Source organism: Tursiops truncatus, chromosome 19 (assembly GCF_011762595.2).
Source record: "Tursiops truncatus isolate mTurTru1 chromosome 19, mTurTru1.mat.Y, whole genome shotgun sequence".
In the NCBI taxonomy this organism is placed as follows: domain Eukaryota; kingdom Metazoa; phylum Chordata; class Mammalia; order Artiodactyla; family Delphinidae; genus Tursiops; species Tursiops truncatus.
Genome location: NC_047052.1, coordinates 11,644,546 through 11,671,416, shown reverse-complemented (window position 1 = coordinate 11,671,416; position 26,871 = coordinate 11,644,546). Strand labels below are relative to the sequence as shown.

At 38.5% G+C, this 26,871-nt stretch overlaps 1 pseudogene; it reads right to left on the bottom strand.

Moving 5' to 3' along the window:
* Positions 1 to 6,393: 6,393 nt before the first annotated feature.
* Positions 6,394 to 7,373, bottom strand: LOC101338256 (glutamate dehydrogenase 1, mitochondrial-like; annotated as a pseudogene).
* Between the last annotated feature and the right edge of the window lie 19,498 nt (positions 7,374 to 26,871).

Here is a 26,871-nt window from a genome sequence, read left to right as displayed (position 1 = left end):
TTTGTTGCCATGGTAAATGGGAGTGTTTCCTTAATTGCTCTATCAGATTTTTCATCATTAGTATATAGGAATCCAAGAATTTCTGTGCATTAATTTTGTATCCTGCTACTTTACCAAATTCAATGATTAGCTCTAGTAGTTTTCAGATAACATCTTTAGGATTCTTTATGTGTAGTATGTCATCTGCAAACAGTGACTGTTGTACTTCTTCTTTTCCAAAATGGATTCCTTTTTTTTCTTTTTCTTGTCTGATTGCTGTGGCTAAAACTTCCAAAACTATATTGAATAATAGTGATGAGAGTGGGCAATCTTGTCTTGTTCCTGATCTTAGTGGAAGTGGTTTCAGTCTTTCACCATTGAGAACAATGTTGGCTGTGGGTGTGTCATATATGGCCTTTATTATGTTGAGGTATGTATGTTCCCTCTATGCCTACTTTCTTCTGGGTTTTTGTCATAAATGGGTGTTGAGTTTTGTCGAAAACTTTTTCTTCATCTGTTGAGATGATCATATGGTGTTTATCCTTCAGTTTGTTAATATGGTGTAACACATTGATTGATTTGCATATATTGAAGAATCCTTGCATTCTGGGATAAACCCCACTTGATCATTGTGTATGATACTTGTCATGTGCTGTTGGATTCAGTTTGCTAGTATTTTGTTGAGGATTTTTGCAATGATATTCATCAGTGATATTGGCCTCTAGTTTTCTTTCTTTGTGACGTCTTTTTCTGGTTTTGGTATCAGGGTGATGGTGGCCTCTTAGAAGGAGTTTGGGTGTGTTCCTCCCTCTGCTATGTTTTGGAAGAGTTTGAGAAGGACAGGTGTTAGCTCTTCTCTAAATGTTTGATAGAATTCGCCTGAGAAGCCATCTGGTCCTGGGCTTTTGTTTGTTGGAGGATTTTTAATCACAGTCTCAATTTCAGTGCTTGTGATTGGTCTGTTTATATTTTCTGTTTCTGCCTGGTTCAGTCTCAGAAGGTTGTGCTTTTCTAAGAATTTGTCCATTTCTTCCAGGTTGTCCATTTTATTGGCATAGAGTTGCTTGTAGTAATCTCTCAGGATCCTTTGTATTTCTGCAGTGTCAGTTGTTACTTCTCCTTTTTCATTTCTAATTCTATTGATTTGAGTCTTCCCCCTTTTTTCTTGATCAGTCTAGCTAATGGTTTATCAATTTTGTTTATCTTCTCAAAAACCAGCTTTTAGTTTTATTGATCTTTGCTATCGTTTCCTCCATTTCTTTTTCATTTATTTCTGATCTGATCTTTATGATTTCTTTCCTTCTGCTAACTTTGGGGTTTTTTTGTTCTTCTTTCTCTAATCGCTTTAGGTGTAAGGTTAGGTTGTTTATTTGAGATGTGTCCTGTTTCTTAAGGTAGGATTGTATTGCTATAAACTTCTCTCTTAGAACTGCTTTTGCTGCATCCCATAGGTTTTGAATCATCGTGTTTTCATTGTCATTTGTTTCTAGGTATTTTTTGATTTCCGCTTTGATTTCTTCAGTGATCTCTTGGTTATTAAGTAGTGTATTGTTTAGCCTCCATGTGTTTGTATATTTTACAGATTTTTCCCTGTAATTGATATCTAGTCTCATAGTGTTGTGGTTGGAAAAGATACCTGATACGATTTCAATTTTCTTAAATTTGCCAAGGCTTGATTTGTGACCCAAGATATGGTCTATCCTGGAGAATGTTCCATGAGCACTTGAGAAAAATGTGTATTCTGTTGTTTTTGGATGGAATGTCCTATAAATATCAATTAAGTCCATCTTGTTTAATGTATCATTTAAATCTTGTGTTTCCTTATTTATTTTCATTTTGGATGATCTGTCCATTGGTGAAGGTGGGCTGTTAAAGTCCCCTACTATGATTGTGTTACTGTCGATTTCCCCTTTTATGGCTGTTAGCATTTGCCTTATGTATTGAGGTGTTGCTATGTTGGGTGCATAAATATTTAGAATTGTTATACCTTCTTGGATTGATCCCTTGATCACTATGTAGTGTTCTTCTTTTGTCTCTTGTAATAGTCTTTATTTCAAAGTCTATTTTGTCTGATATGAGAATTGCTACTCCATCTTTCTTTTGATTTCCATTTGCATGGAATATCTTTTTCCTTCCCCTCACTTTCAGTCTGTATGTGTCCCTAGGTCTGAAGTGGGTCTCTTGTAGACAGCATATATACGGGTCTTGTTTTTGTATCCATTCAGCCAGTGTCTTTCTTTTGGTTGGAGCATTTAATCCACTTATATTTAAGGTAGTTATAGATATGTATGTTACTATTACCATTTTCTTAATTGTTTTGGGTTTCTCTTTGTAGGTCTTTTCCTTCTCTTGTGTTTCCTGCATAGAGAAATTCCTTTAGCATGTGTTGTAAAGCTGGTTTGGTGGTGCTGAATTCTCTTAGGTTTTGCTTGTCTGTAAAGCTTTTAATTTCTCCATCGAATCTGAATTAGATCCCTGCTGGGTAGAGTAATCTTGGTTGTAGGTTTTTCCCTTTCATCACTTTAAATATGTCATGCCACTCCCTTCTGGCTTGCAGAGTTTCTGCTGAAAGATCAGCTGTTAACCCTATGGGGATGCCCTTGTATGTTATTTGTTGCTTTTCCCTTGCTGCTTTTAATATTTTTTGTTTGTATTTCATTTTTGATAGTTTGATTAATATGTGTCTTGGCATGTTTCTCCTTGGATTTATCCTGTATGGGACTCTCTGCGCTTCCTGGATTTGATTAACTATTTTCTTTCTCATATTAGGGAAATTTTCAACTATAATCTGCTCAAATATTTTCTCAGTCCTTTTCTTTTTCTCTTTTTCTTATGGGACCCCTATAATTCAAATGTTGGTGCTTTTAATGTTGTCCCAGAACTCTTTGAGAGTGTCCTCAATTCTGTTCAACTTTTTTCTTCGTTCTGCTCTGCAGTACTTATTTCCACTATTTTATCTTCAAGGTCATTTGTCCGTTTTCTGCCTCAGTTATTCTTGTATTGATTCCTTCTAGAGAATTTTTAATTTCATTTTTTGTGTTGTTCATCATTGTTTGCTCTTTAGTTCTTCTAGGTCGTTGTTTAACGTTTCTTGTATTTTCTCCATTATATTTCCAAGATTTTGGATCATCTTTACTATCATTACTCTGAATTCTTTTTCAAGTAGACTGCCTATTTCTTCTTCATGTGTTTGATCTGGTAGGTTTTTACCTTGCTCCTTCATCTGCTGTGTGTTTCTCTGTCTTCTCATTTTGCTTAACTTACTGTGTTTGAGGTCTCCTTTTTGCGGGCTGCAGGTTCATATTTCCAGTTGTTTTTGGTGTCTGTCCCCAGTGCCTAAGTTTGGTTCAGTGGGTTGTGTAGGCTTCCTGGTGGAGGTGTCTAGTGCCTGTGTTCTGGTGGATGAGGCTGGGTCGTGTCTTCTGGTGGGCAGGACCGCGTCCAGTGGTGTGTTTTGGGGTGTCTGTGACGTTATTTTGATTTTAGGCAGCCTCTCTGCTAATGGGTGGGGTTGTGTTCCTGTCTTGCTATTTGTTTGTCATAGGGTGTCCATCACTGTAGCTTACTGGTCGTTGAGTGGATCTGGGTCTTAGTGTTGAGATGGAGATTTCTAGGAGACCTTCTCCTGTTTGATATTACGTGGAGCCGGGAAGTCTCTGGGACCAATGTCCTGAACTCGGCTCTCCCACCTCAGAGGCACAGGCCTGACACCCGGTCGGAGCACCAAGACCCTGGCCGCCACATGGCTCAGAAGAAAAGGGAGAAGAAAAGAAAGAAAGAAAGAAAAAATAAAATAAAGTTATTAACATAAAAAATAATTATTAAAAATAAAAAAATTAAAAAGCAATAAAAAAAGAAAGAAAGAAAACAAACCAAAAAAAACAAATCCACCAATGATAACAAGCACTAAAAAGTATACTAAAAAAAAGAAACAACAAACAATCCGGCAGGCAGAACCCTAGGACAAATGGTAAAAGCAAAGTTATACAGACAAAATCACACAAAGAAGCATAGACATACACACTCACAAAAAGAGAAAAAGGAAGAAACAATATATATCATTGCTCCCAAAGTCCACTGCCTCAATTTTGGGATGATTTATTGTCTATTTAAGGTATTGCACAGATGCAGGGTACAAACATCAAGTTGATTGTGGAGATTTAACCTGCTGCTTCTGAGGCTGCTGGGAGAGTTTTCCCTTTCTCTTCTTTGTTCGCACAGCTCCTGGGGTTCAGCTTTGGATTTGGCCCTGCCTCTGTGTGTAGGTCTTTGAGGGCATTTGTTCTTCACTCAGGACGGGGTTAAAGGAGCAGCTAATTAGTGGGCTCTTGCCCACTTAGGCTGGGGGGAGGGAGGGGTACGGAATGCGGGGTGAGCCTGTGGCGGCAGAGGCCAGCATGACGTTGTAGCAGCCTGAGGGGTGCCGTGTGTTCTCCCCGGGAAGTTGTCCCTGGATCATGGGAGCCTGGCAGTGGCGGGCTGCACAGGGTCCCGGGAGGGGAGGTGTGTATAGTGACCTGTGCTTGCACACAGGCTTCTTGGTGGCTGCAGAAGCAGCCTTAGCATCTCATGCCCATCTCTGGGGTCTGTGCTGATAGCCGCGGCTCGCACCCGTCTCTGGAGCTCATTTAGGTGGTGCTCTGAATCCCCTCTCCTCGCGCACCTGGAAACAATGGTCTCTTGCCTCTTAGGCAGGTCCAGACTTTTTCCTGGACTTCCTCCCGGCTAGCCGTGGCGCACTAGCCCCCTTCAGGCTGTGTTCACGCAGCGAACCCCAGTGCTCTCCCTGGGATCTGACTTCCGAAGCCCGAGCCTCAGCTCCTAGCTCCCGCCCACCCCGGCGGGTGAGCATACAAGCCTCTCGTGTTGGTGAGTGCAGTTTGGCACCGATCCTGTGTGCGGGCATCTCTCCACTTTGCCCTCCATACCCCTGTTTCTGTGCTTTTCTCTGCAGCTCCGAAGCTCCCCCTACCCCCCGACGCCCACAGTCTCCACCTGTGAAGGGGCTTCCTAGTGTGTGGAAACCTTTCCTCCTTCACGGCTCCCTCCCTCTGGTGTACGTCCCGTCCCTATTCTTTTGTCTCTGTTTTTTCTTTTTTCTTTTGCTATACCCAGGTACGTGGGGAATTTTTTTGCCTTTTGGAAAGTCTGAGGTCTTCTGTCAGCGTTCAGTAGGTGTTCTGTAGGAGGTGTTCCACGTGTAGATGTATTTCTGATGTATTTGTGGGCAGGTAGGTGATCTCCACGTCTTACTCTTCCGCCATCTTGTAGGTCTCCTGGTAGTCTTTTTAATAACTGCTTTTGTCACCCGGTTAAGTCATGCAGTTACCAAGTAGTTAGAAATTTCTGAAAGGATATTATTGTTAACAGAAGAAAAGCTCATTCTTACATAAATAATATCCAGTACTTCATTGGGACCCTACTGTTCAAAAGGCCCTGGCCAAGCAACTTCCAAACAAAACACAACACCAGGTTGTTTCCAGCCCACTGGGAATGACGCCGTGTACAGAAGAAGAGGCCTCTAAGTGAGGACATAAATTCAGGGTGAGTCAGGGCCATTGGCAATGCTTAGAATCACCAGCCAGGCTCCAAAGAGGGAGCCCAAGTTTTTTTTTTTCTGGGGCACTGTACTTGAATTATTGTTCAATTAGTCAACACAATAGATCTTCAAAAGAGGACAATTAATTAACATGTTAAGGAGGTTACTGCACTCTTTGGACTATATGTCATAATTGTGGTTAGTAAATTCCGGCAGTCTTAACAAAATAGCCTCCATCGTTTGCAGGTATGAAGATAACTTAATTCTCTACCGGGCTTTTTATTTTTGCTGGATGACAATATGCAATTGACAAGTTATAAATGATACTGTTTTATGTTATAAAAATACTAGCATTTTTCATTTATTATGTTTACAGGCATTCACTGCTTGAGTCAAGGTTAGGCTTATAAAGTGATTAAAGGCAATTTTATTACAGCAGCATGTACTTATTTTATTCTAAAAGAATAAAATGCATGAAGAGAAAGTTTTTTTGTTTGTAACCTGTAAAATTGAGTTATTTTGCTGATTTAAAATACCAATAACTCACTTGAGGACCATGCTACCTCCTGGAAATGCCATATACCTGCTTCTTAAATGTGTCCAAGTACCTGATAGATCTGTCCAGAGCTGAAGTGGCAAGTGACTGACTGCTCTTGGACAAAAGGTGCTTTCCCAGGGCTACAGCTGACTGTGCTGGGAAACAGCCATGGAACAAGGCAGCACAGGCAGAGGGAAAAGACTACTTAAAGGCAAAATGCCCAAATGGCTCTCTGACATAGCTATTTCTACTATCACTTATTAGCTTATATATGATCCCCTAACTTTTTTCTTAAGGGGCTGATTTGGATTGACTTGTTGAGAATGGTGTCCATTATCTATTAAGTCATGAGAGAGAGATTTCTGTGGTTACATGTAAACTTGTGATAGGTCTGCAGATGAAGAGGTGAAGAGGGTAGTGGAGAAGTCAGCCACAGTCCCGTCCGGTCTATGTGAAGGTCACACCAGCTTCATTGTACACCTTCAAGTCTTTCTCGATGGCGCTGACTTAAGCAGCTGTTCTCAGGTCCAATCCCAGGTTATACTTCATGGCTGTGCACATGATTTGCCTGGCAGAGCGCTCCATGGTGTAAGCTAAGCCAGACTGCACGATGTCTTTCTCAGAGGCATGCAATATCCTGTCTTGGAACTGTGCTGTGGGTACAATGGGAATAGTTCCACCGTGCTTTCCAAATTTCCTTTCCAAACTCTCTTGAACAGACAGGAGCAAGTGGTAGTTAGAATCCCTTTCATATTTGAAGGTCTAACGGCCATAGCCGACATGATTTAGATTCTTCAGCCACTCAAAAAGATACTGTCACTTCTCCAGCATTCAAGTAGAGATCTGGAATAACCATGATGTTCTTCTCTAGGAAAATCTTATCAGCTTCTGGAGTTGTCAGTCCGTTGGCACCTTCAGCAATAATCTTAGCTTCTTAACTTTGACTCTGGGTGTATTGGACTTGGTCAGCTGCTTCTCGCTGGCAGCAGGGATCAGTATGTCACAGTCCGCCTCCAAGATGCTCTCTTCATAGATCTTTGCTTCGCTCCACCAGCTTGTCCTCCAAGATGCTGGTGCCGCGGTCGAAGAAGGCCCTCCACCATCTTGAAGAAGTTGGGGTCGTCCTCGCCGTCGGCCGCTGCCTCGCTCTAGTGTCGCCGGCTGGGCGACGTGAGCCCTGGCTGCGGGGCGGCAGCGGCTGCGGCGGGCTGCCCGCGAGCCCGGCCCAGCAGCCGCGGCCGAGTTGGCCGCCGCCGAACCTAGGGCTGTGGGCCCGACATGGCACAGCAGCAGTGCTTCACCCAGGCACCAGTACATGGCGGCAGGACGGAGGCCGCGGAGGAGAGGTGCTTTCACAGGCCCGGGGACGGACAGAGAGTTTTGTAAGTCTTAATGTAGGAGCCCCATCAAGTGATGCTGAGCACGGCATCACTTCCGAGCGGAGGTGGTGGCCGGTGTGTCATAAGACTCATCTACCTGTGGGGAGCTCAGGCGGACAACCCCACCGACATTTTCATTTCCTTATGAAAATCAACTATGGACGCTTTGAGGAACAGAATACCAATTAGGACATTTGGGGCATGAAAGTAATTTAGTGGGTGAAGACACAAAAATATCATCATCACTTCTGTTGCTTATAGCAAATTAGCAGGTGGCCCAGAGAATGAGAGAGCTGATGAACATTGTGCATTCAAGAGCCAATTTCCCCAAGGTGCAACAAGAAAACATGTTCATCATGGAAGCAGGCATAGCTTCTGGACATTTCAGCACTTATCTTAAAAAGTGTGGAAATAACTTTTGCTTTAATGTGAATCAGATCTAAAGCTGGGTAATAATTTTCTTCCTCATTTGAGTTGCCTTTAACTCTCAATTCAAAACTATATTACATTGATTAGAAACATACAGAAATCAAACTGAACAATTATTCACACACATTTTATGATAGATAGAAAGCCACTTTATACTTTACCTTTATGAATGACAATTTAAAGAGGCTTACAGGTGATTGGATCACCCTAGCCAATTTACATAAATGCAATTTGTGGAGACATTTATATTGCCAAATTGGATGAGGTACATTTCTGAGTTTGCATAAGGTGTTCTGCAAATTGTTCCATTTTCTTACTGTACGCCCCAGGTTTCTCAACACAGGAACTCTATTGATTTACATTCTCTGTGTGGGAAACGATTGATGGAACTGAATGAAGGATTCAGTGTAAAAGATGAGCATCACTGAGCAGAAACAGGCTTCAAAGTGACTTGCCTTATCAGAAGCCCCAAATGATTCATCTATAATAATTAAAACAGTGTGATGCTGACATAAATAGATCAGTTAAACAATTTACATGATCTTTAAAGAGACTCTGATGTGATGCATATAATAAAATGAAAAGGAATAGATTATTTTAAAAAAATCATTGGGCTATTGTCTATATAAATAAGCGCACACAAACACACGTGCACACATATACTCCTTAGAATTCTTATCTAACATCACAAGAAAAAAATATTCTGAGCTCTTTTAAACATCTATACTTACACTTATACTTAAATCGTAGATATCAAAAAAATCTACAAATATATTAGGCTAACAAATAGATAAGAAAGGTATTTATAATTTTTAAAAAATTCCCAGAAGAAATAATACAATAAGCCCTAGTATACTTAGCCCTATAAAACATATCTTCTGTACATCAAAGGCACTGCAAAGAATTAAAGATCAAATGACAAACTAAGAAAAACCTTTACAACATTTATTACAGAATAATAGTTAATATAGGGATATTTAAAGTATGCATATATCATACAAATCTTGAGAAAAAACAGTAAATAAAATAAAATAGGAAAATGATATGGATGGATATTTTAAAGGAAATTGAAATACTGATAATTACTAAAAGATAAATTATCCAGTAATAAAAAATATATCAATTAAATACCAGGCTGCAATGAACACTCAGAATCTTTCTGCAGATTGAGTGCATTGTGAGACAGAGGGGAGGAGTGTACTTATTACCCTGGCTCCATCCTTGCCAACTCACCTGGTTTGATTGTTCCCTTCTATCGATGGCCACAGCTCCTGCCAACTGTCACTTTCTATTTAGCGATTTCCTCAGGTTTCAGACAATCACCCAGCCCTTTGCCCCTACAGAAGAGGTGGCATAGGTTTTTCATGTGGCTGGCCTCAGAGTACCATAGCTTTCTTATGTGGCTGGCCTCAAAGTACCATACCCTGTTGGTTGTCCCTAACATTTTCCCACACCTTTGTAAAGAGCACCTCAATTACCCTACTGAGTTTACCATCAGCTTACTGTTAAGATATATCAAAATAAATGGGAAAACACCTCTTTTTTGTTACAGAATCTTGACATTATCTTAAGAAAATTATATTTTAGCCCATATTCCAGTTTGAGTTTCTTCCCAGGCTTTATGCACTTATCTGTAAAATTTTAAATGGATATTAATTTAAATATTAAATGAACAAAGATTTATTTCCCATTACATCAATTTTTAAAAATACAAACAAGAGAAAAGATGCTTTTACTATTCATTACTTAGTTTGTTTTAATTTACAATTATTAGAATTTTAATTTAATAGCATTGGTAATTCAGAAAAATTATGTCATCTTTAGAGTGAATTGAAATGAAGTAAAACTAAGCATTATTAATATGTATTTGAAAAATAACTTTTTAATGTAAAGTTGTTAATTTGTTGTCATTAACACCACCGAAACAAAGATGAACATCCACTAAGTAACTGGATTTTGCAACAATGACAGAGCACCATTAAACTAGAAATTTTGTAAAAACACTTCAATACAGTGAAGATAGCAAGAAAAATAGGAAGTCAACATATACCAATTGACGGAAATTCTCCCTGAAACAATAATCATAAATTAGAGGTAAACTGTATAATAATAGTTAACATGGAATTAAATATATTCATAAAAGCATTTAACAATATGAAAAACCACCTTTATTCATAAATTCATAAGTTAATAATAGAAATGAACAACAACAAACAAAACCCAAAAGAACAAAAATGAGATTTTAAAAAAGGATTAAAAAGGGTAAAATGGAAAGTAGAGGAAAAGGAAGACAGGAAAGGAAGGAATAGCATTCATATTATTTCAATTACTGAAGAATAAAACAGTGGAACGGAAATAGTGTTTAAAACTCCAAGAAAAGTTTCCACATTTTGACTCACACACATACACATGTACACTAATGTCATATATATCTGTGTAGACACATGTATTATGTGTATATACACACACAAGTGTTATATGTGTATATTCACAATGTGCATTATTTGTGTATAGACACACGTACATACACATGGATATCTTCTAAAGTCAGTATTATCTTATTTAATAAGGAACAGTAGTGATATTTCCAAAAGGCAATTGTACCTACAATCTCTACACTAATCAGCACTTTAATGCAATTATTAATCAAAGTAATTGATCATAAGAACTGACTTAGAGGCATAAGAATAGATAAAACAGATAAAGAAGCCGTAAAACTATCTTTTTTTTTGCTGCTGACCTGAACGTATATCTGGAAAACTCTAAGGAATCTAAAGACTCAATTAATGGGGCTCCCCTGGTGGCACAGTGGTTAAGAATCCGCCTGCCAATGCAGGAGACATGTGTTCAAGCCCTGGTCCAGGAAGATCCCACATGCTGCCAAGCAGCTAAGCCCAAGCACCACAACTACTGAGCCTGCACTCGAGAGCCTGTGAGCCACAACTACTGAGTCTACCTGCTACAAGTACTGCAGCCCGCACACCTAGAGGCCATGCTCTGCCACAAGAGAAGCCATTGCCATGAAAAGGCCATGCACCGCAATGAAGAGCCCTGCTCGCTGCAACTAGAGAAAGCCCATGTGCAGCAACGAAGACCCAATGCAGCCAAAAATAAATATATAAAAACAAAAGAATCAGTTATGAAAAAAATTCAGTAAGGTATGACGGTATGTAAGTAACATGAAAACATTAATAGAACCAGATAGAGGACTGGTTGAGGAAAAGTTTGAAATACTTCTCAAGGACAAAATAGTAGACTCAGACAAACGGAAAAGCATCACCTGTTCTTAGGGTAACTCGATGTTATAAAGATGTTAGTACCATCCAAGTTACTTTCTAAGTTTCATCTCACTACTCACCAAAAGGAAAAATAACAGCAATTGTTTTTCATGGACTTAGATTAATGGACACTAAACTTTATATAGAAAAGGAAAATTGTAAGACTAGCAATGAAAATAATAAAAAAATATATGAGGGAGATAATCTGTATCAGATATTACTAGTACTTAGCTAAAATTCAAATAGTTTGCTGTGGTTCATGGAGAGAAAAATAGAATTCTGCCATAGAATAAAAAGTTAGGAAATAGGGGGGACCTTTAAGATGGTGGAGCAGTAAGATGTGAGATCACCTTCTTGCCCACAAATACAACAAAAATACATCTACATGTGGAACAACTCCTACAGAACACCTACAGAATGCTGGCAGAAGACCTCAGAATTCCCAAAGGCAAGAAAATCCCTTCGAACCTGGCCGTGGGGCTGACAGGGTCTTGGTGCTCTGGCCGGATGTCAGGCCTGAGCCTCTGAGGTGGGAGAACTGAGTTCAGAATATTGGTCAGAGACCTTCAGGCCGCATGTAATATTAAACAGCAAAAGCTCTCCCAGAGATCTCCATCTCAACACTAAGACCAAGCTCCACTCAACAACCAGCAAGCTACAGTGCTGGACACCTTATACCAAACAACTAGCAAGACAGGAACACATACCCACCCATTAGCAGAGAGGCTGCCTAAAATCATAATAAGTTCACACACACCCCAAAACAGAGTACCAGACGCGGTCCTGCCCACCAGAAAGGAAAGATCCAGCCTCTTCCATCAGAACATAGGCACCAATCCCCTCCACCAGGAAGCCTACACTACCCACTGAACCAACCTTACCCACTGGCGGCGGACACCAAAAACAACAAGAATTACGAACTGCAGCCTGCGAAAAGGAGACCTCAAACACAGTAAGTCAAGCAAAATGAGAAGACAGAGAAATAAACAGCAGATAAAGGAGCAAGGTAAAAAACCACCAGACCAAACAAATGAAGAGGAAATAAGCATTCTACCTGAAAAACAATTCAGAGTATTGACAGTAAAAATGATCCAAAATCTTGGGAATAGAATGGATAAAATACAAGGAGTGTTTAGCAAGGACCTAGAAGAACTAAAGAGCAAACAAACAGTGATGAACAACACAATAAATGAAAGTAAAAATTCTCTAGATGGACTCAGCGGCAGAATAACTGAGGGAGAAGAACGGACAAATGACCTTGAAGATAAAATAGTGGAAATAACTACTGCAGAACAGAATAAAGAAAAAAAAAAGGAAAGAATTGAGGACAATCTCAGAGACCTCTAGGACAACATTAAACACAGCAACATTCAAATTATAGGGGTCCCAGAAGAAGAAGAGAAAAAGAAAGGGACTGAGAAAATATTTGAGGAGGTTATACTTGAAAACTTCCCTAATATGGGAAAGGAAATAGTCGAGTCCAGGAAGCACAGAGAGTCCCATACAGGATAAAACCAAGGAGAAACACACCAAGACACATATTAATCAAACTATCAAAAATTAAATACAAAGAAAACATATTAAAAGCAGCAAGGGAAAAACAACAAATAACACATAAGGGAATCCCCATAAGGTTAACAGCTGATCTTTCAGCAGAAACTCTGCAAGCCAGAAAGGAGTGGCATGACATATTTAAAGTGATGAAAGGGAAAACCCTACAACCAAGATCACTCTACCCAGCAAGGATCTCATTCAGATTCGATGGAGAAATTAAAAACTTTACACAGACTAGCAAAAGCTAAGAGAATTCAGCACCACCAAACCAGCTTTACAACACATGCTAAAGGAACTTCTCTATGCAGGAAACACAAGAGAAGGAAAAGACCTACAAAGACAAACCCCAAACAATTAAGAAAACGGTAACAGGAGCATACATATTGATAATTACCTTAAATGTAAATGGATTAAATGCTCCAAACAAAAGACGTAGACTGGCTGAATGGATACAAAAACAAGACCTGTACATATACTGTCTACAAGAGACCCACTTCAGACCTAGGGACACATACAGACTGAAAGTGAGGGGAAGGAAAAAGATATTCCATGGAAATGGAAATGAACAGAAAGCTAGATTAGCAATTCTCATATCAGACATAATAGACTTTAAAATAAAGACTATTACAAGAGGCAACGACGGACAGTACATAACGATCAAGGAATCAATCCAAGAAGATATAATAATTGTGAATATTTATGCACCCAACAAATGAGCACCTCAATACATAAGGCAAATGCTAACAGCCATAAAAGGGGAAATTGACAGTAACACATTCACAGTAGGGGACTTTAACAGCCCACCTTCACCAATGGACAGATCATCCAAAATGAAAATAAATAAGGAAACACAAGCTTTAAATGATACATTAAACAAAATGGACTTAATTGATATTTATAGGACATTCCATCCAAAAACAACAGAATACACTTTCTTCTCAGGTGCTCATGGAACATTCTCGAGGATAGATCATATCTTGGGTCACAAATCAAGCCATGGTAAATTAAAAAAATTGAAATCATATTAAATACCTTTTCTGACCACAATGCTTTGAGACTTCATATCAATTACAGGGGAAAAAAATCTGTAAAAAATTAAAACACATGGAGGCTAAACAATACACAATAAATAAGACATCACTAAAGAAATCTGAGGAAGGCAAAAAATAGCTAGAAACAAATGAAAATAAAAACACGACAACCCAAAACCTATGTGATGCAGCAAAAGCAGTTCGAAGAAGGAAGTTTGTAGAAATACAATCCTACCTCAGTAAACAAGAAACATCACAAATAAACAACCAAACCTTACACCTAAAGAAATTAGACAAAGAAGAACAAAAAATCTGAAAAGTTAGCAGAAGGAAAGAAATCATAAAGATCAGATCAGAAATGAAGAAGAAATGAAGGAAACAATAGCAAAGATCAATAAAACTAAAAGCTGGTTCTTTGAGAAGATAAACACAACTGATAAGCCATTAGCCAGAATCATCAAGAAAGAAAGGGAGAAGACTGAAATCAATAGAATTAGAAATGAAAAAGGAGAAGTAAGAACTGACCCTGCAGAAATACAAAGGATCCTGAGAGATTACTACAAGCAACTATATGCCTATAAAATGTAAAACCTGGAAGAAATGGACAAATTCTTAGAAATGCACAACATTCCGAGACTGAACTAGGAAGAAATAGAAAATATAAACAGACCAATCACAAGCACTGAAATTGAGACTGTGATTAAAAATATTCCAACAAACAAAAGCCCAGGACCAGATGGCTTCACAGGCGAATTCTATCAAACATTAAGAGAAGAGCTAACACCTATCCTTCTTAAACTCTTCCAAAATATAGCAGAGGAAGGAACACTCCCAAACTCATTCTACGAGGGCACCAACACCTTGATACCAAAACCAGACAAAGATGTCACAAAAAAGGAAACTACAGGCCAATATCACTGATGAACATAGATGCTAAAATCCTCAACAAAATACTAGCTAACAGAATCCAACAGCACATTAAAAGGATCATACACCATGATCAAGTGGGGTTTATCCCAGGAATGCAAGGATTCTTCAATATACACATAACAGTCAATGTGATACACCATATTAACAAATAGACGCATCAAAATCATAGATCATCTCAATGGACGCAGAAAAAGCTTTTGACAAAATTCAACATGCATTTATGATAAAAACGCTTGAGCAAGTAGCCATTGAGGGAGCCTACCTCAACATATAAAGTGCATATATGACAAACCCAAGCCAACGTTGTTTCAATGGTGAAACACTGAAAGCATTTCCTCTGAGATGAGGAACAAGACAAGGTTGCCCACTCTCACCACTATTATTCAACATAGTTTTGTAAGTTATAGCCACAGCAATCGGAGAAGAAAAAGAAATAAAAGGAATCCAAATCCGAAAAGAAGTACAACAGTCACTGTTTGCAGATGACATGATACTACACATAGAGAATCCTAAAGATGCTACCTGAAAACTACCAGAGCTAATCAATGAATTTGGTACCGTAGCAGGATACAAAATTAATGCATAGAGGTCTCTTGCATTCCTATACACTGATGATAGAAAATCTGAAAGAGAAATTAAGGAAACACTCCCATTTACCACACCAACAAAAAGAATAAAACACCTTGGAATAAACCTACCTAAGGAGATAAAAGACCTGTATGCAGAAAACTATAAGATACTGATGAAAGAAATTGAAGATGACACAAACAGATGGAGAGATATACTATGTTCTTGGATTAGAAGAATCAACCCTGTGAAAATGACTATACTAGCCAAAGCAATCTACAGATTCAATGCAATCCCTGTCAAACTACCAATGGCATTTTCCACAGAACTAGAACAAAAAGTTTCACAATTTGTATGGAAACACAAAAGACCCCGAATACCCAAAGCAATCTTGAGTAAGAAAAACAGAGCTGGAGGAATCAGGCTTCCGGACTTCAGACTACTACAAAGCTACAGTAATCAAGACAGTGTGGTACTGGCACAAAAACAGAAATATAGATCAATGGAACAGGATAGAAAGCCCAGAGATAAACCCGTGCACATATGGTCACCTTATTTTTGATAAAGGGAGAAAGAATATACAATGGACAAAAGACAGCTTCTTCAATAAGTGGTGCTGGGAAATCTGGACAGCTACATGTAAAAGAATGAAATTAGAACACTCCCTAACACCATACACAAAAATAAACTCAAAATGGATTAAAGACCTAAATGTAAGGCCAGACACTGTCAAACTCTTAGAGGAAAACATAGGCAGAACACTCTATGATATACATCACAACAAGTTCCTTTTTGACCCACCTCCTAGAGCAATGGAAATAAAAACAAAAATAAACAAATGGGACCTAATGAAACTTAAAAGCTTTTGCACAGCAAAGGAAACCATAAAAAAGACGAAAAGACAACCCTCAGAATGGGAGAAAATATTTGCCAACGAAGCAACTGCCAAAGGATTAATCTCCAAAATATACAAGCAGCTCATGCAGCTCAATATCAAAAAAACAAACAACTCAATCCAAAAATGGGCAGAAGACCTAAATAGACAATTCTCCAAAGAAGATATACAGACTGCCAGGAAACACATGAAAGGATGCTCAACATCACTAATCATTAGAGAAATGCAAATCAAAACTACAATAAGGTATCACCTCACACCGATCAGAATGGACATCATCAAAAAATGTACAAAGAATAAATGCTGGAGAGGGTGTGGAGAAAAGGGAACCCTCTTGCACTGTTGGTGGGAATGTAAATTGATACAGCCACTATGGAGAACAGTACGGAGGTTCCTTATAAAACCAAAAATAGAACTACCATACAACCCAGCAATCCCACTACTGGGCACATACCCTGAGAGAACCATAATTCAAAAAGAGTCAGGTACTACAATTTCATTGCAGCTCTATTTACAATAGCCAGGACATGGAAGCAACCTAAGTGTCCATTGACAGATGAATGGATAAAGAATATGGGCACATATATACAATGGAATATTACTCAGCCATAAAAAGAAACGACATTGAGTTATTTGTAGTTAGGGGGATGGACCTAGAGACTATCATACAGAGTGAAGTAAGTCAGAAAGAAAAAAACAAATACAATATGCTAACACATATATATGGAATCTAAAAAAAAGAACATGGTTCTGAAGAACCTATGGGCAGTACAAGAATAAAGATGCAGATGTAGGGAATGGACTTGAGGCCACTGGGAGGTGGAAGGGTAAGCTGGGATGAAGTGAGAGTGTAGCATGGACATATATACACTATGAAATGTAAAATAGATAGCTAGTGGGAAGCAGCCACATAGCACAGGGAGATCAGCTCAGTGCTCTGTGACCACCTAGAAGGGTGGGATAGGGAGGGTGCGAGGGAGACGCAAGATGGGGTATATATGTGTTTGTATAGCTGATTCACTGTTAATACAACAGAAACTAACACACCATTGTAAAGCAATTATACTCCAATGAAAATGTTAAGAAAAAAACTTAAAATAATAAAAAAATTTAAAAAGTCATGAAATAGACCCAAATACATATGGAAATTTAGTATATGAAAAAAGTGACAGATGGACTTTATGATATACAGTGCTTTAAAACAAGAAGAAAATTACAAACAGATATAATTAATTCCATATTAAAGAGGAATGCATTATTCTCCAAAAATATGAACCAGAAGAGCATAAGGAATAAATTGTAATTTCGCATGAAATATAAGTTGAAACAAAATAGCACAAAGAAAAGAATGATACTTTTTGTTAATGAATATTATGGGAGGTCAAGAAGTAAACATTGGTATGTCACATTATAGACACTATAATATATACACACAAATGCGTTAAGTTCAAGCATTCATAAAGAAGAGAGAAGAAAATATTCTTTCTTACTGTAGAATGCTTTGTAATAAATGTAGCAAGAGTAATAGTGTTTAAAAAAAGTTACCAGGTTGCAGCCATCATAGTTACAATTTATTCAGGAAATTATGTTCAGTTGAGGCTAAATCTAGTGGGTGAAAGTTAGATGAGAAACAGGATATTTACCTGGTTTCAAAATCTCTCCACAAATAGCTCATTCAGTTACAAAGAGAATAAAATGCTAATTTTACAACAGGTGAGAAATCTGATAGACATCACCCTAATCAAGTGCTCGCGGTTACCACCATAATTGTAGAGAAAAACTAACATTATATGCTTCATGCCCTGTTGCACTCAGCAGGACAGCATCATTTCTTTGGTATCCCAAAGAACGAACCCATGTTGAGGGACATTATACAAAACAACTGGCCTTAATTCCTCCAAAAATTACAATACCATGAGTCACAAAAAGGCTGAGGAGTGTTTAAGGTTACAGGTGAATAAAGAATTATGATAAATAAAAGCAGTATGTGATCCTGAATTGAATGATGGGTTAGAAATTTTCTAAAGATCAGTGTTGTAACAAACTGTGAAATCAGAACATGGACTGCATATTAATCAGTAGTATGTATTCAACATTAAATTTCATGATTTTTGTAATTTTCTGTCATTATGTAAGAAAATATCCCTGCTCTTAGAATATAACCTTGAAATGTATACAGGAAAAGGAGCATGAGTGTGCAAACTCTCAAATGGTTTGGGTAAAAAATCACACGTGTTTGTTATGTTGTGCACATAGGTCCATATTCAGAGACAGAGAAGAGGAAGAGAAATAGAGATGGAGAGACTGATAAAGAAATGTGGCAAATATTAACAATTAGGGAATCTGGCTGTTGGGTATGCAGGGGGGCTACATAAAATTCAGGGCACCAAGTTAAATTGGAATTTCAAACAAAGAAAAAATGTTTTTTAGTATAAATATGTTCCAAATATTGCAGTGACACAACTATTCTAAATAAATTCTTTGTTGTTTATCTGAAACTCATGTTTGAGTGTTTTTTTCTTAATTGGCGAATTCCAATAGCTCTACCTACTACTATTAATTTAGAAGACGGTTTCACTTTGTAAATATGAAACATATAGCTGATATGATAAACAATCTGTGTGATATTATTACAGATAATCTGGTGTTTGAAATTATTTCAAAATAAGAAGTTATAGTGATCTGCGCTCTTACATTTCTAATTCCTGTGAACTAATTTATATATGTGATAGAGGGTGGGGGGCAGATATGAAGTAGGCAAAGTTTTTGAGGCTTCCCTATAATAAGAATAGTTATTACAAATCATAGTTCCTTACAAATAAACCCTGTTAGGTAATAATTACTGCATATGTTATACTGAGGGTCAATAAGTCTAATTAATTTCTCCAAGGTATTGCAATTTAGTAATAGGATCACTATAGTAAATTGTCGAAAGTAATCTCATCAATGCAATAAATCAAATATCAAAGATAATTTCCACAAATTGATTTTTTCACTCATCCGTCCATCAATATAATCCACAGATAGCTGTTAAAATCTTTTTATATTAGGAACCGTGTCAATTAATCTATTTCATATATATATATATACATATATATATATATATATATATATTAGGTCCCTGGGTTCTTTCTTTTTTTTAAACCTCTTTATTGGAGTATAATTGCTTTACAATGGTGTGTTAGTTTCTGCTTCATAACAAAGTAAATCAGTTATACATATACATATATTCCCATATCTCTTCCCTCTCGCATCTCCCTCCCTCCCACCCTCCCTATCCCACCCCTCTAGGTGGTCACAAAGCACCCAGCTGATCTCCCTGTGCTATGCGACTGCTTCCCACTAGCTATCTATTTTACGTTTGGTAGTGTATATATGTCCATGCCACTCTCTCACTTTGTCATAGCTTACCCTTCCCCCTCCCCATATCCTCAAATCCATTCTCTAGTAGGTCTGTGTCTTTATTCCCGTCTTACCCCTAGGTTCTTCTTGACATTTTTTTCCTTAGATTCCATATGTATGTGTTAGCATACGGTATTTGTTTTTCTCTTTCTGACTTACTTCACTCTGTATGACAGATTCTAGGTTCATCCACCTCAGTACAAATAACTCAATTTCATTTCTTTTTATAGCTGAGTAATATTCCATTGTATATATGTGCCACATCTTCTTTATCCATTCATCTGTTGATGGACACTTAGGTTGCTTCCATCTCCAGTCTATTGTAAATAGAGCTGCAATGAACATTTTGGTACATGACTCTTTTTGAATTATGGTTTTCTCAGGGTATATGCCCAGTAGTGAGATTGCAGGTCGTATGGTAGTTCTATTTTTAGTTTTTTAAGGAACCTCCATACTGTTCTCCATAGTGGCTGTATCAATTTACATTCCCACCAACTGTGCAATACTGTTCCTTTTCTCCACACCCTCTCCAGCATTTATTGTTTTTAGATTTTTTGATGATGGCCATTCTGACCGGTGTGAGATGATATCTCAATGTAGTTTAGATTTGCATTTCTCTAACGATTAATGATGTTGAGCATTCTTTCGTGTGTTTGTTGGCAGTCTGTATATCTTCTTTGGAGAAATGTCTATTTAGGTCTTCTGCCCATTTTTGGATTGGGTTGTTTGTTTTTTTGTTATTGAGCTGCATGAGCTGCTTGTAAATTTTGGAGATTAATCCTTTGGCAGTAGCTTCGTTTGCAAATATTTCCTCCCATTCTGAGGGTTGTCTTTTCGTCTTGTTTATGGTTTCCTTTGTTGTGCAAAGGCTTTTAATTTTCCTTAGGTCCCATTTGTTTATTTTTGTTTTAATTTCCATTTCTCTAGGAGGTGGGTCAAAAAGGATCTTGCTGTGATTTATGTCATAGAGTGTTCTGCCTATGTTTTCCTCTAACAGTTTGATGGTGTCTGGCCTTACATTTAGGTCTTTAATCCATTTTGAGTTTATTTTTGTGTATGGTGTTAGGGAGTGTTCTAATCTCATACTTTTACATGTAGCTGTCCAGTTTTCCCAGCACCACTTATTGAAGAGACTGTCTTTTGTCCATTGTATATTCTTGCTCCCTTTATCAAAGATAAGGTGACCATATGTGTGTGGGTTTATCTCTGGGCTTTCTATCCTGTTCCATTGATCTATATTTCTGTTTTTGTGCCAGTACCATACTGTCTTGATTACTGTAGCTTTGTAGTATAGTCTGAAGTCAGGGAGCCTGATTCCTCCAGCTCCATTTTTCTTTCTCAAGATTGCTTTGGCTATTCGGGGTCTTTTGTGTTTCCATACAAATTGTGAAATTTTTTGTTCTAGTTCTGTGAAAAATGCCAGTGGTAGTTTGATAGGGATTGCATTCAATCTGTGGATTGCTTTGGGTAGTAGATTCATTTTCACAATGTTGAGTCTTCCAAACCAAGAACATGGTATATCTCTCCATATATCTGTATCATCTTTAATTTCTTTCATCAGTGTCTTATAATTTTCTGCATACAGGTCTTTTGTCTCCTTAGGTAGGTTTATTCCTAGATATTTTATTCTTTTTGTTGGTGTGGTAAATGGGAGTGTTTTCTTAATTTCACTTTGAGATTTTTCATCATTAGTATATAGGAATGCCAGAGATTTCTGTGCATTAATTTTGTATCCTGCTACTCTACCAAATTCATTGAATAGCTCTAGTAGTTTTCTGTTAGCATCTTTGGGATTCTCTCTGTGTAGTATCATGTCATCTGCAAACAGTGACAGCTTTACTTCTTCTTTACTGATTTGGATTCTTTTATTTCTTTTTCTTCTCTGATTGCTGTTGCTAAAACTTGCAAAACTGTGTTGAATACTAGTGGTGAGAGTGAGCAACCTTGTCTTGCTCCTGATCTTAGTGGAAATGGTTTCAGTCTTTCACCATTGAGGACGACGTTCGCTGTGGGTTTGTCATATATGGCCTTTGTTATGTTGAGGAAATTTCCCTCTATGCCTACTTTCTGGAGGCTTTTAATCATAAATTGGTGTTGAATTTTGTTGAAAGCCTTCTCTGCATCGAGATGATCATATCGTTTTCTTCCTTCAATTTGTTAAAATGGTGTGTCATGTTGATTGATTTGCGTATATTGAAGAATCCTTGCATTCCTGAAATAAACCCCACTTGAACCTGGTATATGATCCTTTTAATGTGCTGTTGGATTCTGTTAGCTAGTATTTTGTTGAGGATGTTTGCATCTATGTTCAACAGGGATATTGGCCTGTAGATTTCTTTCTTTGTGACGTCATTGTCTGTTCTGGTATCAGGGTGATGGTGGCCTCGTAGAATGAGTTTTGGAGTGTTCCTCCCTCTGCTGTATTTTGGAAGAGTTTGAGAAGGATAGGTGTTAGCTCTTCTCTAAATTTTGATAGAATTCGCCTGTGAAGCCATCTGGTCCTGGGCTTTTGTTTGTTGGAATATTTTTAATCACAGTCTCAATTTCAGTGCTTGTGATTGGTCTGTTTATATTTTCTATTTCTTCCTGATTCAGTCTCGGCAGGTTGTGCATTTCTAAGAATTTGTCCATTTCTTCCAGGTTGTCCATTTTACTGGGGTATAGTTGCTTGTAGTAATCTCTCAGGATCTTTTGTATTTCTGCAGTGTCCGTTCTTACTTCTCCTTTTTCATTTTTAATTCTATTCATTTGTGTGTTCTCCTTTTTTTTCTTGATGAGTCTGGCTAATGGTTTATCAATTTTGTTTATCTTCTCAAAGAACCAGCTTTTAGTTTTATTGATCTTTGCTATCGTTTCCTTCATTTCTTTTTCATTTATTTCTGATCTCATTTTATGATTTCTTTCCTTCTGGTAACTTTACGGATTTTTTGTTCTTCTTTCTCTAATTGCTTTAGGTGCAAGGTTAGGTTGTTTATTTGAGATGTGTCCTGTTTCTTAAGGTAGGATTGTATTGCTATAAACTTCCCTCTTAGTACCTCTTTAGCTGCGTCCCAAAGGTTTTGGATCATTGTGTCTCCATTGTCATTTGTTTCTAGGTATTTTTTGATTTCCTCTTTGATTTCTTCAGTGATCACTTCGTTATTAAGTAGTGTATTGTTTAGCCTCCATGTGTTTGTATTTTTTACAGATCTTTTCCTGTAATTGATATCTAGTCTCATAGCATTGTGGTCAGAAAAGATACTTGATACAATTTCAATTTTCTTAAATTTACCAAGGCTTGAGTTTTGACTCAAGATATGATCTATCCTGGAAAATGTTCCATGAGCACTTGAGAAGAAAGTATATTCTGTTATTTTTGGATGGAATGTCCTGTAAATATCAATTAAGTCCATATTGTTTAATGTACCATTTAAAGCTTGTGTTTCCTTATTTATTTTCATTTTGGATGATCTGTCCATGGGTGAAAGTGAGGTGTTAAAGTCCCCTACTATGAATGTTTTACTGTGTATTTCCCTGTTTATGGCTGTTAGTATTTGCTTTATGTATCGAGGTGCTACTATGTTGGGTTCATAAATATTTACAATTGTTATATCTTCTTGGATCAATCCCTTGATCATTATGTAGTGTCCTTCTTTGTCTCTTCTAATAGTCTTTATTTTAAAGCCTATTTTGTCTGATATGAGAATTGCTACTCCAGCTTTCTTTTGATTTCCATTTGCATGGAATATGTTTTTCCATCCCATCACTTTCAGTCTGTATGTGTCCCTAAGTCTGAAATGGGTCTGTTGTAGACAGCATATATATGGGTCTTGTTTTTGTATCCATTCAGCCAGTCTGTGTCTTTTGGTGGGAGCATTTAATCCATTTACACTTAAGGTTATTATCAATATGTATGTTCCTATTCCCATTTTCTTAATTGTTTTGGGTTTGTTATTGTAAGTCTTTTCCTTCTTTTGCGTTTCTTGCCTAGAGAAGTTCCTTTAGCATTTGTTGTAAAGCTGGTTTGGTGGTGCTGAACTCTCTCAGCTTTTGCTTGTCTGTAAAATTTTAATTTCTCCATCAAATCTGAATGAGATCCTTGCTGGGTAGAGTAATCTTGGTTGCAGGTTTTTCTCCTTCATCACTTTAAATATGTCCTGCCACTCCCTTCTGGCTTGCAGAGTTTCTGCTGAAAGATCAGCTGTTAACCTTATGGGGACTCCCTTGTGTGTTATTTGTTGTTTTTCTCTTGCTGCTTTTAATATGTTTTCTTTGTATTTAATTTTTGATAGTTTGATTAATATGTGTCTTGGTGTGGTTCTCCTTGAATTTATCCCATATGGGACTCTGTGCTTCCTGGACTTGATTAACTATTTCCTTTCCCATATTAGGGAAGTTTTCAACTATAATGTCTTCAAATATTTTCTGAGTCCCTTTCTTTTTCTCTTCCTCTTCTGGGACCCCTATAATTCGAATATTGGTGCATTTAATGTTGTCCCAGAGGTCTCTGAGACTGTCCTCAGTTCTCTTCATTCTTTTTCCTTTATTCTGCTCTGCAGTAGTTATTTCCACTATTTTATCTTCCAGGTCACTTATCCGTTCTTCTGCCTCAGTTTTTCTGCTATTGATTCCTTCTAGCGTATTTTTAATTTCATTTATTGTGATGTTCATCGTTGCTTGTTTCCTCTTTAGTTCTTCTAGGTTCTTCTTAAATGTTTCTTGCATTTTGTCTATTCTATTTCCAAGATTTTGGATCATCTTTACTATCATTATTCTCAATTCTTTTTCAGGTAGACTGCCTATTTCCTCTTCATTTGTTAGGTCTGGTGGGTTTTTACCTTGGTCCTTCATGTGCTGTGTGTTTTTCTTTCTTTTCATTTTGCTTATCTTACTGTGTTTGGGGTTTCCTTTTTGCAGGCTGCTGGTTTGTAGTTCCCGTTGTTTTTGGTGTCTGTCCCCAGTGGCTAAGGTTGGTTCAGTGGGTTGTGTAGGCTTCCTGGTGGAGGGGACTAGTGCCTGTGTTCTGGTGGATGAGGCTGGATCTTGTCTTTCTGGTGGGCAGGTCCACATCTGGTGGTGTGTTTTGGGGTGTCTGTGGCCTTATTATGATTTTAGGCAGCCTCTCTGCTAATGGGTGGGGTTGTGTTCCTGTTTTGCTAGTTGTGTGGCATAGGGTGTCCAGCACTGTAGCTTGCTGGTCGTTGAGTGGAGCTGGGTCTTGGCGTTGAGATGGAGATATTTGGGAAATTTTTGCCATTTGATATTATGTGGAGCTGGGAGGTCTCTTGTGGACCAGTGTCCTGAACTTGGCTCTCCCACCTCAGAGGCACAGCACTGACTCCTGGCTGGAGCACCAAGAGCCTTTCATCTGCACGGCTCAGAATAAAAGGGAGAAAAAGTAGAAAAAAAGAAAGAAAGAAGGAGGATAACATATAATAAAATAAAGTAAGATAAAATAAAAGAACGTTATTAAAGTAAAAAATAATTATTAAGAAAAAATGTTTTTCTAAAAGTAAAAAAACCAAACAAACAAACAAAATGGATGGACAGAACCCTAGGACAAATGTTGAAAGCAAAGCTATACAGACAGAATCTCATACAGAAGCATATGCATACACACTCACAAAAAGAGGAAAAGGGGAAAATATAATGTCTTGCTCTCAAAGCCCACCTCCTCAATTTGGGATGATTCGTTGTCTATTCATGTATTCCACAGATGCAGGTACATCAAGTTGATTGTGGAGATTTAATCCACTGCTCCTGAGGCTGCTGGGAGAGATTTCCCTTTCTCTTCATTGTTCGCACCGCTCCCGGGGTTTAGCTTTGGATTTGGCCCTGCCTCTGCGTGTAGGTCACCTGGGGGCATCTGTTCTTTGCTTAGACAGGACTGGGTTAAAGTAGAAGCTGATTAGGGGCTCTGGCTCACTCAGGCCGGGGGGAGGGAGGGGTATGGAATGCGGGGCGTGCCTGCGGCAGCAGAGGCTGGCGTGACGTTGCACCAGCGTGAGGCACACCATGCATTCTCCCGGGGAAGTTGTCCCTGGATCACGGGACCCTGGCAGTGCCTGGCTACACAGTCTCCCGGGAGGGGAGGTGTGGAGCGTGACTTGTGCTCGCACACAGGCTTCTTGGTAGCGGCAGCAGCAGCCTTAGCGTCTCATACCCGTCTCTGGGGTCCACGGTGTTAGCCGCGGCTCGTGCCCGTCTCTGCAGCTCCTTTAAGCAGCGCTGTTAATCCCCTCTCCTCGCACACCAGGAAACAAAGAGGGAAGAAAAAGTCTCTTGCCTCTTTGGCAGGTCCAACCTTTTTCCTGGACTCCCTCCCGGCTAGCTGTGGTGCACTAGCCCCTTCAGGCTGTGTTCAGGCAGCAAACCCCAGTCCTCTCCCTGGGATCTAAGCTCTGAAGCCCGAGCGTCAGCTCCCAGGCCCCGCCCACCCCGGTGGGTGAGCAGACAAGCCTCTCGGGCTGGTGAGTGCTGGTCGGCACCGATCCTCTGTGCATGAATCTCTTTGCTTTGCCCTCTGCACCCCTGTGGCTGTGCTCTCCTCCGCGGCCCCGAAGCTTTCCCCCTCAGCCACCCGCAGTCTCCGCCCGCAAAGGGGCTTCCTAGTGTGTGGAAACCTTTCCTCCTTCATGGCTCCCTCACACTGGTGCAGGTCCTGTCCCTATCCTTTTGTCTCTGTTTATTCTTTTTTCTTTTGCCCTACCCAGGTACATGGGGAGTTTCTTGCCTTTCGGGAGGTCTGAGGTCTTCTGCCAGAGTTTCGTGGGTGTTCTGTAGGAGCAGTTCCACATGTAGATGTATTTCTGATGTATCTGTTGGGAGGAAGGTAATCTCCGCGTCTTACTCTTCCGCCATCTTTCCGGCCCCCAATCAATTACATATTAAAGCTCTCTTTCAGGTTAAGCAGAGTGAGTTTCTGAATCAGTAACTATAATAATTAATTAAGAGACTTTTCCACCTAAATTCATTGGAGTAAGATTCATAAACTCTATATCAACAGAATAGAAATCAAGCAAAATTATCAAATAAAAATTTTCAGAAATACTCATCACGTTTGTTAATATTAAACAAAATTTTAATAAAATGAATATGAAGAATTTATTTATGTAGTCTATATTTAAGTATGATTAATATGGATATCTTATTCTTCATAAAATTATGTTAAATAATCATTCTGTTCCCAGAGACTGTATTGCCTCCTGCTTCAGTCCCTAAATGCTCATTTGTAACTCTAAAAGTCAGACATTTGCCTGTGGTGAGAAAGCCAAACTGCTAATTACTGCTATTAATTTGGATGGTGACTTTGCCTCTGTAAAAGTGAAATATTGGCAGATGTGATAAACAATGCATTTTGAACTTAAAATA